We start from the raw sequence: 14,403 nt of genomic DNA, 5'->3' as shown, positions 1-14,403 counted from the left end.
CGCATCCAGCTATTCCCCCTCAATCAGCGCACCCTGGCACAATGGTAAGTACACACTGGACAAGTGGGGTCCACCATGCCCCTCTCCTCCCTCCCACCCTGACTTCCTTTGCTTTGTGTCCCTGTAGGCACTATGCTTGCACCAGGGAGCTGGTACGGCGGGCTCTGGAGATGACCGTGCCATTGCCAAGCAGCTTGGCTCTTGCTTCAGAGTCCGCCCCTGCCGTATGCCCACGACCCACGTGCCCCAACCAGACCACTGAACAAGGTTTTGAATACTGTGACCCACCTAAGCTGTCTGGTCAGGCGACACAGTGAGCTCGGGGCCCCGTGGAGGTGGCACCACCCATCGTCGCATCGGGCACCCCCCCCCCGTGCCACATGAACCACCTGCCACCCAGCCACTCCCGTTCCTCCGCCTCCACCGGCACAACCTTCAGTATCCGCACCGCTGCCTGGCAGCGGAGGAAGAAGCAGGAGGCAGAGGAGCTGGCGCGACAGCAAGGTATCCCTCTCAAACAAAGGAAGAAGGTGGTGGGAGGCCTTTGTTTTCCAGTGCTGAGGCTATCCTAAAATGAAAGAGTTTGGCCACAGCTGCTTTGGGAGGGAAACCTTTTGCTCCACCTCAGCCAGCAAAACTGTCCAGGATCGGCTGGAGGAAAAGAAGAGAAAAGCAAAATCGTGCCGGGGGGGATTGCCATTAAAGGATTTTGTTTTTAATTTATCATTTTATTTAAAATTTAAAATTTATTTATTTATTTAATCTGTAGATTAATTTTTTTTTTTATTATTTTTTATTGCAAAAAACTGCCTTTTGTATTCATTGTATATATATAGTTATTGGATGTTATTTATTCATAAACCTTGGATTATTGTTTGATTTTTATTTATTGTATGTATATAGTTATTTCATGTTATTTTTTCATAAACCTTGTTGATTGAATCGTTTTGTCTGCCTGCCTGCTTCTGTCCTGTCGCCACTTTAAGGGCTCTCTGTTTACCTTCCCGCGACCACATGGCTAATCGGCTATGCGTTCGCCCCTTTCACCTTCTACGGACCCGGCTCTGCTCCGCTGGCGTCCATCTTCCACCACGAAGATCGGCTCACTTTGTGATCGCCTACTGTCTACCATTCTTCTTGGTAATTTATTCCATATGTATATGGTTCTCTGCTTGAAAAAAAACTTCCCAACATTTGTCTGAAATTTACCCTTGACAAGTTTCTAACTGTGTCCCTGGGTTCCTGATGAATCCATTTTAAAAGTACCTGCCAGGTCCACTGTACTAACTGCTTTTGTAATTTAAAAAATTTCAAATATGTCACTTCACCATCTCCATTTGCTTAAACTGAAATGGTTTAACTCTTAATCTTTCATCCTAACTCATATGTTGTAGTCCTGGAATCAGCCTAGTCACTTTACTCAGGAGTTTTCTAGCACTGCTATGCCTCTTTTATAACTTGGAGACCAATGCTGCACACAGTGCTCCAGTTGTGGCCACACTATTGCGTTATAAACATTCAGCATAATCTCCTTTGATTTGTACTTTCCACATCGTACTACTGTACAGTATATAACATTCTGTTAGCCTTCTTAATGGCTTTGGTACACTATCTAGATATTGACAGTGGTGAGTCTCCTACAACTCTTGGGTCATTCTAATAAGGGGGGCTTTCAACTGTGAGACTCTAATGGTGAATTTATAATGCAATAGTAGTAGTAGCAGTAGTGGTAGCAGTAGTAGGACTAGTAGTTTTGGCAGTAGTAGCAGGACTGTCACTGGCCACAGAGCACAATGTAATTCTCACCTGCATGTCTGAATAACACAAAACACCCAGAAGTCAATGTGGAGCCTATGTGTTCTTACTTTGAGTGTATAAGTTTTTCTCTGGGTACTTTAACTATCCTCCTATAAAATGTTAAGGTAAATTTATTTCTGCTATAATGTGACTTTGTTTATGTAGGAGTTTTGATTTTTAGAGTCTTTGTATTTGATGTTATTAATTTTTTTATGTTTATATGGGGATTTCAACTCAGCATCATTTTATTTTTGGATCCTTGTGTGGATACCACCATTTTGTGTTGTTTTCAAAGCTCCCACCATATTGTTTACAGTTGCTATGCCTGTTGCCAGTCAAATGTCACGGAGCTAACATGACATATTACAACATCACATCCTGTCAGTTTAAGATGATTCAGCTGTCTTTTCCATTCAGAATCTCTGTCTCCTTTGTATTAGTGTTACAAAAAGCTGAAAGGCACTTTCAAGTAGACATTAGTGGTAGGATATCTCTGTCTGTTTTTTTGACTTTGTTTAATAGTTTGTGTATTGGGTTAACTCATTTGGCTCTCTGCCTTGTTCTCTCTTGGTTTCCACACATTTACCTGGCCCTAGGGAAAGATTTTTTCACTACTTTTCTCAGTGCTTTCATTTCTCAGTTTTTACTGTTTCTTGGGGCACATCTTACTACAAAGTTTCCTTAACAATTATTGATTCTTAATAGGCTCCTTCAGATTGTAAATATGGATGTATATGTAACATTTTAATAATTAAGAATGAAATAATATTAAAGCTGGCCAATTTTGTATTGCAATAAGCAAGTTCATAAAATGGGATAATGCATTAGTATTCAATGCCTGGTGAAGTAAAGTTTCCCTTGACTTGCATCTTAATTGACTACGCACAATGAAAATGTGTAAGCACTAAGTGCTGCCTCACTTGCACCAGGGCAAATATCCAGAACACAATGGGGAAGTTGAAGGTTCAAATACAGGAGATATACACTCCTTGTTTTTATTTTAAGGGCAATTTCAATTTAGACTTGGAGCAAATCAAAGTAAGAAATATTTCCATAAATTAACAACAGTATCTGTTATTGGGTGTTAGATTTCATTCTTGGAATCACTCAAGCAGAAGTAGAAACATGGGTTTTCATTTCAAAGTACAGGAAATGGAAGCTACAGTGTCTCACCAATTTTTCAAAAATAAAAGACATAAGAAATTTAAGGAAGTGATCTATTGCTGACAGTAAAAAGGCTCTTCAGAGAAACTATAAATGTGTGTACAACAGCAGAGGAAGAAAGCCCTCCATCTGGTGTGATCCAGGAAGAAACGTGTCAGGATCAGGACCTGGAATATAAGAAAAATGGGAGACTTAAGAGATAAAATATATTGAAAATTGCAACTAAAAGTACAGTGAGCTTACATCATGAAATAAAATGCAATATGAACATATTTGAAGGCGAATGGAAAAAATGGATATGATCCTAAGAAAGGTACATATTTATAAACATTGGTTAAATAAAAAGCCAGGGAAGAGTAGTAAATAGCTTAGAAAGTAATAAATATTGAACATTAGAGTGAAAGTCTACTGAAAATGGAAACACAAGTAGAGCATTAAATGAAGTTTAGGGAATACAGGGAGATTTACTAGGAAACTGAAAAGCTTATCAACTGTGTGAAAGCAAATGTATATTAAGGATGAAGGACGACTGAAGACAGTTCATGAAGAAATAGTACAAAGCAGTATCTATAAAACAGTAAAACTAGTAGGAAAAACACCAAGACCGAACATGATATCAAACTATCTTTATTCAGTATAGCAACTATCTATAGGGTAAACATTACTACAAAGAAAAAAACATTTTTGAATATATTTTTACAAAATAATCAATATACTCAATTTCAGATAATGCAGTCATTATACTTCTATTTCTCAATTTGAGATTTACTAAAATTGCAGATATTAATTGTAAAATATCTGAAGACAACCTTAAAACATTTGTTGCTTCATAGACAGGTTGTGAAACTTCATTTTACCTAGTAATACATTTTTAATAAGAAGAATTTATGAAGCACTGTGCTCTTCTTCTTTCATTCTTTAACCCGCCAAGGCGTACATAGCTTTCTCAAGCACGTCTCAGAGGAGTTTGCCTTTGAGTGAACACTAAATTATCGAGTGATATTTTTTGCTTCGAGAGTGTTTTCAAAACACAACTTTCATTGACTCAGATGGGACTCGAACCCACAATCCTCAGCTCCGAAGACTGATGCCTTATCCATTAGGCCACTGGGTCACAACAAAGAAAAAGCTCACTGATTGGTATGTTAATATAACTCATTCAGCCATCAGGTCCCCTCTTCTTTGCAGTTTCTCACAATTGTTCTTAGAGTAAGAAAGGAAAATGAAAAGTACAAATGTAAACACTCACCACTGGAGATAGGTCTGATGAGTAAATTTTCATTTTTTGCATTTCTCACAAATTGTCCTTTGTGAGATCCATCAGAGGTAACGTTTTACCATATTGACTTTTGGCCTGAAATAATAGCCACTGGACCCATACACCTAGGATACAATGACAAAGAGAACATCCACAGCTATTCTGGCTACATTCTAACAAACTTTTCCTGTAACTTTCTCTGATTCTGCAGCAACATTATTTTGAATGTATTTTTTCATACCAAAATCACTTGAAAATCCTAATGACTATATTATACTTGTAGATGGATACAGAGGTGTTCAGGATATTAATTTCTACCCATAAAATGTAAATGTCCCTCAATAAACCGTTTACAAGTTTCTTCCTTGTAGTACCTTAAACCTTGCCACCGTTGTTGCCTACTTTAGAAGTTGTTACTTTTTTGGTCACAGAAAATGTTTTTATTCAATTTTAATCTTTCCTCTTGTATCTTGAGATAGATCTCAATTAATATATACCATTCTCACAAGTGGAGAGAGGGATAGCATCGTTGATTTATCAACCTCTGCCCGATCGTACAAGAGTTTTCACCATCATCAGAAAGACTTCTTTCACACTGTTTTATAATAAGAAACATACAAGATGACAGATGGACATGCTTAGACTCACCTCCAGTAAGCCTGCCTTAAGGAGGATGAAAAAAGCCATTAAAAAGGGCTGAAATTCCCCAAGTTTGTTTTTCCCTTCAGAAATTGGAGTGTAGCAAATGTATCCAAAGAACAGCCTGCAACAAAGTTCTTATTTTTTTTTCTTTAAATGGGTCAGTTTCCTTTGCACTAAATCTTAAATGTCTATTTTGGATTCTCATAAGTCCGTTGAAAGGAAACATGCAGAAGCGGACCACTTTTTTTAGCCACAAACGACCCACGTGGGACTAGAACCCACAATCTCCAGCGGCTGATGTCTTGTCCATTAGGCCACTGGGCCACAAGAAAACCACCTAGCTCCTAAGCCAAGTAAATGGTTACCACCAAGTGGTTAACTGTTGAATGCAATGACTAGGGCTGGCAGCCTGAGTCTTTCAGTAGCACTGTCACCGGAAAACGCCTCAACCCCCAACCCCCAACCCAGGATGAAGTCCAGGCTTGTGAGCACTCTGAGTAATGGCTGAACCATCCAGATGCTAACTGGAACGTGTAAAATTCTAGGGGCCGCGTCTCTGATCTCAGAGGCTGCAAACTGTTCAAAAACGGCTCCTACAGCAAACCAATGAATTTTACATATCACACTTTTCAAGAGAACAAAAAGGTGTGCTATTTATACCAACATCGGTCATCGATCAGGCCATTGTCATGGATCATGGAGAAGGCGAGGATTATTTACGAAAGTCAGCAAATGTTCTTTTTGGAAAATTCTCCCTATTCGATAAATTACAACTCATTGTAAACACACAGGATAAATAAGGCCTCAGGAATTAGATGTTCTACCGTCTGAATGCGATCAAGTCCACAGCTCGTTTACATATGTGTGTGTTCCTTTCATTGTCACCATTAAAATTCACCAGATTATTAATACAGGATCAGAGTTGTAAGACTATGGATCGAAATGATATCTGAATGTACTCTGCAGGATGGAAACATATTTTATAAAATCTCTTACCAGGTTCAAGTGCTGCAAAGCAAAACCTTAAAAATGTCGTAAGAGTGATTTTTCTCTTTGCTACTTTCAACGTTTGGAGGCCGAATACCGGTCAAGCACTGCGCTCTTCTACTTTCATTCTTTAACCCGCCAAGGCGTATATAGCTTTCTCGAGCACGTCTGAGGAGTTTGCCTTTGAGTGAAGACTAAATAGTCGAGTGATATTTTTTGCTTCGAGAGTATTTTCAAAACACAACTTGCATTGACCCAAATGGGACTCGAACCCACAATCCTCAGCTCCAAAGGCTGATGCCTTATCCATTTGGCCACTGGGTCACAACAAGAAAGCAGCTCACTTTTTAGTATGTTAATATAACTCATTCAGCCATCAGGTCCCCTCTTCTTTGCAGTTTCTCACAATTGTTCTTAGAGTAAGAAAGGAAAATGAAAAGTACAAATGTAAACACTCACCACTGGAGATAGGTCTGATGAGTAATTTTTCATTTTTTGCATTTCTCACAAATTGTCCTTTGTGAGATCCATCAGAGGTAACGTTTTACCATATCGACTTTTGGCCTGAAATAAAAGCCACTGAACCCATACACCTAGGATATAATGACAAAGAGAACATCCACAGCTATTCTGGCTACATACTAACAAACTTTTCCTGTAACTTCCTCTGATTCTGCAGCAACATTATTTTGAATGTATTTTTTCATACGAAAATCACTTGAAAATCCTAGTGACTATATTATACTTGTAGATGGATACAGAGGTGTTGAGGATATTAATTTCTACCCATAAAATGTAAATGTCCCTCAATAAACCGTTTACAAGTTTCTTCCTTTTAGTACCTTAAAGCTTGCCACCGTTGTTGCCTACTTTAGAAGTTGTTACTTTTTTGGTCACAGAAAATGTTTTTATTCAGTTTTAATCTTTCCTCTTGTATCTTGAGATAGATCTCAATTAATATATACGATTCTCACAAGTGGAGAGAGGGATAGCATCGTTGATTTATCAACCTCTGCCCGATCGTACAAGAGTTTTCACCATCATCAGAAAGACTTCTTTCACACTGTTTTATAATAAGAAACATACAAGATGACAGATGGACATGCTTAGACTCACCTCCAGTAAGCCTGCCTTAAGGAGGATGAAAAAAGCCATTAAAAAGGGCTGAAATTCCCCAAGTTTGTTTTTCCCTTCAGAAATTGGAGTGTAGCAAATGTATCCAAAGAACAGCCTGCAACAAAGTTCTTGTTTTTTTTTCTTTAAATGGGTCAGTTTCCTTTGCACTAAATCTTAAACGTCTATTTTGGATTCTCATATGTCCGTTGAAAAAAGCATGCAGAAGCGGACCACTTTTTTAGCCACAAACGACCCACGTGGGACTAGAACCCACAATCTCCAGCGGCTGATGTCTTGTCCATTAGGCCACTGGGCCACAAGAAAACCACCTAGCTCCTAAGCCAAGTAAATGGTTACCACCAAGTGGTTAACTGTTGAATGCAATGACTAGGGCTGGCAGTCTGAGTCTTTCAGTAGCACTGTCACCGGAAAACGCCTCAACCCCCAACCCCCAACCCAGGATGATGTCCAGGCTTGTGAGCACTCTGAGTAATGGCTGAACCATCCAGATGCTAACTGGAACGTGTAAAATTCTAGGGGCCGCGTCTCTGATCTCAGAGGCTGCAAACTGTTCAAAAACGGCTCCTACAGCAAACCAATGAGTTTTACATATCACACTTTTCAAGAGAACAAAAAGGTGTGCTATTTATACCAACATCGGTCATCGATCAGGTCATTGTCATGGATTATGGAGAAGGCGAGGATTATTTACGAAAGTCAGCAAATGTTCTTTTTGGAAAATTCTCCCTATTCGATAAATTACAACTCATTGTAAACACACAGGATAAATAAGGCCTCAGGAATTAGATGTTCTACCGTCTAAATGCGATCAAGTCCAGAGCTCGTTTACATATGTGTGTGTTCCTTTCATTGTCCCCATTAAAGTTCACCAGATTATTAATACAGGATCAGAGTTGTAAGACTATGGATCGAAATGATATCTGAATGTACTCTGCAGGATGGAAACATATTTTATAAAATCTCTTACCAGGTTCAAGTGTTGCAAAGCAAAACCTTAAAAATGTCGTAAGAGTGATTTTTCTCTTTGCTACTTTCAACGTTTGGAGGCCGAATACCGGTCAAGCACTGCGCTCTTCTACTTTCATTCTTTAACCCGCCAAGGCGTACATAGCTTTCTCAAGCACGTCTCAGAGGAGTTTGCCTTTGAGTGAAGACTAAATAGTCGAGTGATATTTTTTGCTTCGAGTGTGTTTTCAAAACACAACTTTCATTGACCCAGATGGGACTCGAACCCACAATCCTCAGCTCCGAAGGCTGATGCCTTATCCATTAGGCCACTGGGTCACAACAAGGAAAAAGCTCACTGATTGGTATGTTAATATAACTCATTCAGCCATCCGGTCCCCTCTTCTTTGCAGTTTCTCACAATTGTTCTTAGAGTAAGAAAGGAAAATGAAAAGTACAAATGTAAACACTCACCACTGGAGATAGGTCTGATGAGTAATTTTTCATTTTTTGCATTTCTCACAAATTGTCCTTTGTGAGATCCATCAGAGGTAACGTTTTACCATATCGACTTTTGGCCTGAAATAAAAGCCACTGAACCCATACACCTAGGATATAATGACAAAGAGAACATCCACAGCTATTCTGGCTACATACTAACAAACTTTTCCTGTAACTTCCTCTGATTCTGCAGCAACATTATTTTGAATGTATTTTTTCATACGAAAATCACTTGAAAATCCTAGTGACTATATTATACTTGTAGATGGATACAGAGGTGTTGAGGATATTAATTTCTACCCATAAAATGTAAATGTCCCTCAATAAACCGTTTACAAGTTTCTTCCTTTTAGTACCTTAAAGCTTGCCACCGTTGTTGCCTACTTTAGAAGTTGTTACTTTTTTGGTCACAGAAAATGTTTTTATTCAGTTTTAATCTTTCCTCTTGTATCTTGAGATAGATCTCAATTAATATATACCATTCTCACAAGTGGAGAGAGGGATAGCATCGTTGATTTATCAACCTCTGCCCGATCGTACAAGAGTTTTCACCATCATCAGAAAGACTTCTTTCACACTGTTTTATAATAAGAAACATACAAGATGACAGATGGACATGCTTAGACTCACCTCCAGTAAGCCTGCCTTAAGGAGGATGAAAAAAGCCATTAAAAAGGGCTGAAATTCCCCAAGTTTGTTTTTCCCTTCAGAAATTGGAGTGTAGCAAATATATCCAAAGAACAGCCTGCAACAAAGTTCTTATTTTTTTTTCTTTAAATGGGTCAGTTTCCTTTGCACTAAATCTTAAACGTCTATTTTGGATTCTCATATGTCCGTTGAAAAAAACATGCAGAAGCGGACCACTTTTTTAGCCACAATCGACCCACGTGGGACTAGAACCCACAATCTCCAGCTGCTGATGTCTTGTCCATTAGGCCACTGGGCCACAAGAAAGCCACCTAGCTCCTAAGCCAAGTAAATGGTTACCACCAAGTGGTTAACTGTTGAATGCAATGACTAGGGCTGGCAGCCTGAGTCTTTCAGTAGCACTGTCACCGGAAAACGCCTCAACCCCCAACCCCCAACCCAGGATGATGTCCAGGCTTGTGAGCACTCTGAGTAATGGCTGAACCATCCAGATGCTAACTGGAACGTGTAAAATTCTAGGGGCCGCGTCTCTGATCTCAGAGGCTGCAAACTGTTCAAAAACGGCTCCTACAGCAAACCAATGAATTTTACATATCACACTTTTCAAGAGAACAAAAAGGTGTGCTATTAATACCAACATCGGTCATCGATCAGGTCATTGTCATGGATTATGGAGAAGGCGAGGATTATTTACGAAAGTCAGCAAATGTTCTTTTTGGAAAATTCTCCCTATTCGATAAATTACAACTCATTGTAAACACACAGGATAAATAAGGCCTCAGGAATTAGATGTTCTACCGTCTAAATGCGATCAAGTCCAGAGCTCGTTTACATATGTGTGTGTTCCTTTCATTGTCCCCATTAAAGTTCACCAGATTATTAATACAGGATCAGAGTTGTAAGACTATGGATCGAAATGATATCTGAATGTACTCTGCAGGATGGAAACATATTTTATAAAATCTCTTACCAGGTTCAAGTGTTGCAAAGCAAAACCTTAAAAATGTCGTAAGAGTGATTTTTCTCTTTGCTACTTTCAACGTTTGGAGGCCGAATACCGGTCAATCACTGCGCTCTTCTACTTTCATTCTTTAACCCGCCAAGGCGTACATAGCTTTCTCGAGCACGTCTCAGAGGAGTTTGCCTTTGAGTGAAGACTAAATAGTCGAGTGATATTTTTTGCTTCGAGAGTGTTTTCAAAACACAACTTTCATTGACCCAGATGGGACTCGAACCCACAATCCTCAGCTCCGATGGCTGATGCCTTATCCATTAGGCCACTGGGTCACAACAAGGAAAAAGCTCACTGATTGGTATGTTAATATAACTCATTCAGCCATCTGGTCCCCTCTTCTTTGCAGTTTCTCACAATTGTTCTTAGAGTAAGAAAGGAAAATGAAAAGTACAAATGTAAACACTCACCACTGGAGATAGGTCTGATGAGTAATTTTTCATTTTTTGCATTTCTCACAAATTGTCCTTTGTGAGATCCATCAGAGGTAACGTTTTACCATATCGACTTTTGGCCTGAAATAAAAGCCACTGAACCCATACACCTAGGATATAATGACAAAGAGAACATCCACAGCTATTCTGGCTACATACTAACAAACTTTTCCTGTAACTTCCTCTGATTCTGCAGCAACATTATTTTGAATGTATTTTTTCATACGAAAATCACTTGAAAATCCTAGTGACTATATTATACTTGTAGATGGATACAGAGGTGTTGAGGATATTAATTTCTACCCATAAAATGTAAATGTCCCTCAATAAACCGTTTACAAGTTTCTTCCTTTTAGTACCTTAAAGCTTGCCACCGTTGTTGCCTACTTTAGAAGTTGTTACTTTTTTGGTCACAGAAAATGTTTTTATTCAGTTTTAATCTTTCCTCTTGTATCTTGAGATAGATCTCAATTAATATATACCATTCTCACAAGTGGAGAGAGGGATAGCATCGTTGATTTATCAACCTCTGCCCGATCGTACAAGAGTTTTCACCATCATCAGAAAGACTTCTTTCACACTGTTTTATAATAAGAAACATACAAGATGACAGATGGACATGCTTAGACTCACCTCCAGTAAGCCTGCCTTAGGAGGATGAAAAAAGCCATTAAAAAGGGTTGAAATTCCCCAAGTTTGTTTTTCCCTTCAGAAATTGGAGTGTAGCAAATGTATCCAAAGAACAGCCTGCAACAAAGTTCTTATTTTTTTTTCTTTAAATGGGTCAGTTTCCTTTGCACTAAATCTTAAACGTCTATTTTGGATTCTCATATGTCCGTTGAAAAAAACATGCAGAAGCGGACCACTTTTTTAGCCACAAACGACCCACGTGGGACTAGAACCCACAATCTCCAGCGGCTGATGTCTTGTCCATTAGGCCACTGGGCCACAAGAAAACCACCTAGCTCCTAAGCCAAGTAAATGGTTACCACCAAGTGGTTAACTGTTGAATGCAATGACTAGGGCTGGCAGCCTGAGTCTTTCAGTAGCACTGTCACCGGAAAACGCCTCAACCCCCAACCCCCAACCCAGGATGAAGTCCAGGCTTGTGAGCACTCTGAGTAATGGCTGAACCATCCAGATGCTAACTGGAACGTGTAAAATTCTAGGGGCCGCGTCTCTGATCTCAGAGGCTGCAAACTGTTCAAAAACGGCTCCTACAGCAAACCAATGAATTTTACATATCACACTTTTCAAGAGAACAAAAAGGTGTGCTATTTATACCAACATCGGTCATCGATCAGGCCATTGTCATGGATTATGGAGAAGGCGAGGATTATTTACGAAAGTCAGCAAATGTTCTTTTTGGAAAATTCTCCCTATTCGATAAATTACAACTCATTGTAAACACACAGGATAAATAAGGCCTCAGGAATTAGATGTTCTACCGTCTAAATGCGATCAAGTCCAGAGCTCGTTTACATATGTGTGTGTTCCTTTCATTGTCCCCATTAAAGTTCACCAGATTATTAATACAGGATCAGAGTTGTAAGACTATGGATCGAAATGATATCTGAATGTACTCTGCAGGATGGAAACATATTTTATAAAATCTCTTACCAGGTTCAAGTGTTGCAAAGCAAAACCGTAAAAATGTCGTAAGAGTGATTTTTCTCTTTGCTACTTTCAACGTTTGGAGGCCGAATACCGGTCAAGCACTGCGCTCTTCTACTTTCATTCTTTAACCCGCCAAGGTGTACATAGCTTTCTCGAGCACGTCTCAGAGGAGTTTGCCTTTGAGTGAAGACTAAATAGTCGAGTGATAGTTTTTGCTTCGAGAGTGTTTTCAAAACACAACTTTCATTGACCCAGATGGGACTCGAACCCACAATCCTCAGGCTGATGCCTTATCCATTAGGCCACTGGGTCACAACAAGGAAAAAGCTCACTGATTGGTATGTTAATATAACTCATTCAGCCATCCGGTCCCCTCTTCTTTGCAGTTTCTCACAATTGTTCTTAGAGTAAGAAAGGAAAATGAAAAGTACAAATGTAAACACTCACCACTGGAGATAGGTCTGATGAGTAATTTTTCATTTTTTGCATTTCTCACAAATTGTCCTTTGTGAGATCCATCAGAGGTAACGTTTTACCGTATCGACTTTTGGCCTGAAATAAAAGCCACTGAACCCATACACCTAGGATATAATGACAAAGAGAACATCCACAGCTATTCTGGCTACATACTAACAAACTTTTCCTGTAACTTCCTCTGATTCTGCAGCAACATTATTTTGAATGTATTTTTTCATACGAAAATCACTTGAAAATCCTAGTGACTATATTATACTTGTAGATGGATACAGAGGTGTTGAGGATATTAATTTCTACCCATAAAATGTAAATGTCCCTCAATAAACCGTTTACAAGTTTCTTCCTTTTATTACCTTAAAGCTTGCCACCGTTGTTGCCTACTTTAGAAGTTGTTACTTTTTTGGTCACAGAAAATGTTTTTATTCAGTTTTAATCTTTCCTCTTGTATCTTGAGATAGATCTCAATTAATATATACCATTCTCACAAGTGGAGAGAGGGATAGCATCGTTGATTTATCAACCTCTGCCCGATCGTACAAGAGTTTTCACCATCATCAGAAAGACTTCTTTCACACTGTTTTATAATAAGAAACATACAAGATGACAGATGGACATGCTTAGACTCACCTCCAGTAAGCCTGCCTTAAGGAGGATGAAAAAAGCCATTAAAAAGGGCTGAAATTCCCCAAGTTTGTTTTTCCCTTCAGAAATTGGAGTGTAGCAAATGTATCCAAAGAACAGCCTGCAACAAAGTTCTTGTTTTTTTTTCTTTAAATGGGTCAGTTTCCTTTGCACTAAATCTTAAACGTCTATTTTGGATTCTCATATGTCCGTTGAAAAAAACATGCAGAAGCGGACCACTTTTTTAGCCACAAACGACCCACGTGGGACTAGAACCCACAATCTCCAGCGGCTGATGTCTTGTCCATTAGGCCACTGGGCCACAAGAAAACCACCTAGCTCCTAAGCCAAGTAAATGGTTACCACCAAGTGGTTAACTGTTGAATGCAATGACTAGGGCTGGCAGTCTGAGTCTTTCAGTAGCACTGTCACCGGAAAACGCCTCAACCCCCAACCCCCAACCCAGGATGAAGTCCAGGCTTGTGAGCACTCTGAGTAATGGCTGAACCATCCAGATGCTAACTGGAACGTGTAAAATTCTAGGGGCCGCGTCTCTGATCTCAGAGGCTGCAAACTGTTCAAAAACGGCTCCTACAGCAAACCAATGAGTTTTACATATCACACTTTTCAAGAGAACAAAAAGGTGTGCTATTTATACCAACATCGGTCATCGATCAGGCCATTGTCATGGATTATGGAGAAGGCGAGGATTATTTACGAAAGTCAGCAAATGTTCTTTTTGGAAAATTCTCCCTATTCGATAAATTACAACTCATTGTAAACACACAGGATAAATAAGGCCTCAGGAATTAGATGTTCTACCGTCTAAATGCGATCAAGTCCAGAGCTCGTTTACATATGTGTGTGTTCCTTTCATTGTCCCCATTAAAGTTCACCAGATTATTAATACAGGATCAGAGTTGTAAGACTATGGATCGAAATGATATCTGAATGTACTCTGCAGGATGGAAACATATTTTATAAAATCTCTTACCAGGTTCAAGTGTTGCAAAGCAAAACCTTAAAAATGTCGTAAGAGTGATTTTTCTCTTTGCTACTTTCAACGTTTGGAGGCCGAATACCGGTCAAGCACTGCGCTCTTCTACTTTCATTCTTTAACCCGCCAAGGCGTACATAGCTTTCTCAAGCACGTCTCAGAGGAG

General features: G+C 39.3%; 4 non-coding genes across 4 annotated transcripts; all 4 read right to left on the bottom strand.

The window, feature by feature from the left end:
* Positions 1–4,002: 4,002 nt before the first annotated feature.
* On the bottom strand, positions 4,003–4,075 carry trnar-ucg (transfer RNA arginine (anticodon UCG)). The gene has a single exon. It is a non-coding gene; the product is annotated as a tRNA-Arg (tRNA).
* A 2,024-nt stretch (positions 4,076–6,099) lies between these two features.
* Positions 6,100–6,172, bottom strand: trnaq-uug (transfer RNA glutamine (anticodon UUG)). The gene has a single exon. It is a non-coding gene; the product is annotated as a tRNA-Gln (tRNA).
* A 2,024-nt stretch (positions 6,173–8,196) lies between these two features.
* trnar-ucg (transfer RNA arginine (anticodon UCG)) lies at positions 8,197–8,269 on the bottom strand. Its single transcript has one exon. It is a non-coding gene; the product is annotated as a tRNA-Arg (tRNA).
* Positions 8,270–10,293: 2,024 nt separating this feature from the next.
* Positions 10,294–10,366, bottom strand: trnar-ucg (transfer RNA arginine (anticodon UCG)). The gene has a single exon. It is a non-coding gene; the product is annotated as a tRNA-Arg (tRNA).
* Between the last annotated feature and the right edge of the window lie 4,037 nt (positions 10,367–14,403).

The sequence above is a fragment of the Erpetoichthys calabaricus genome, chromosome 6 (assembly GCF_900747795.2).
Source record: "Erpetoichthys calabaricus chromosome 6, fErpCal1.3, whole genome shotgun sequence".
Taxonomy (NCBI): domain Eukaryota; kingdom Metazoa; phylum Chordata; class Cladistia; order Polypteriformes; family Polypteridae; genus Erpetoichthys; species Erpetoichthys calabaricus.
The sequence above is the reverse complement of the archived record's forward strand: the minus strand, read 5'-3'. Positions and strand labels throughout refer to the sequence as shown.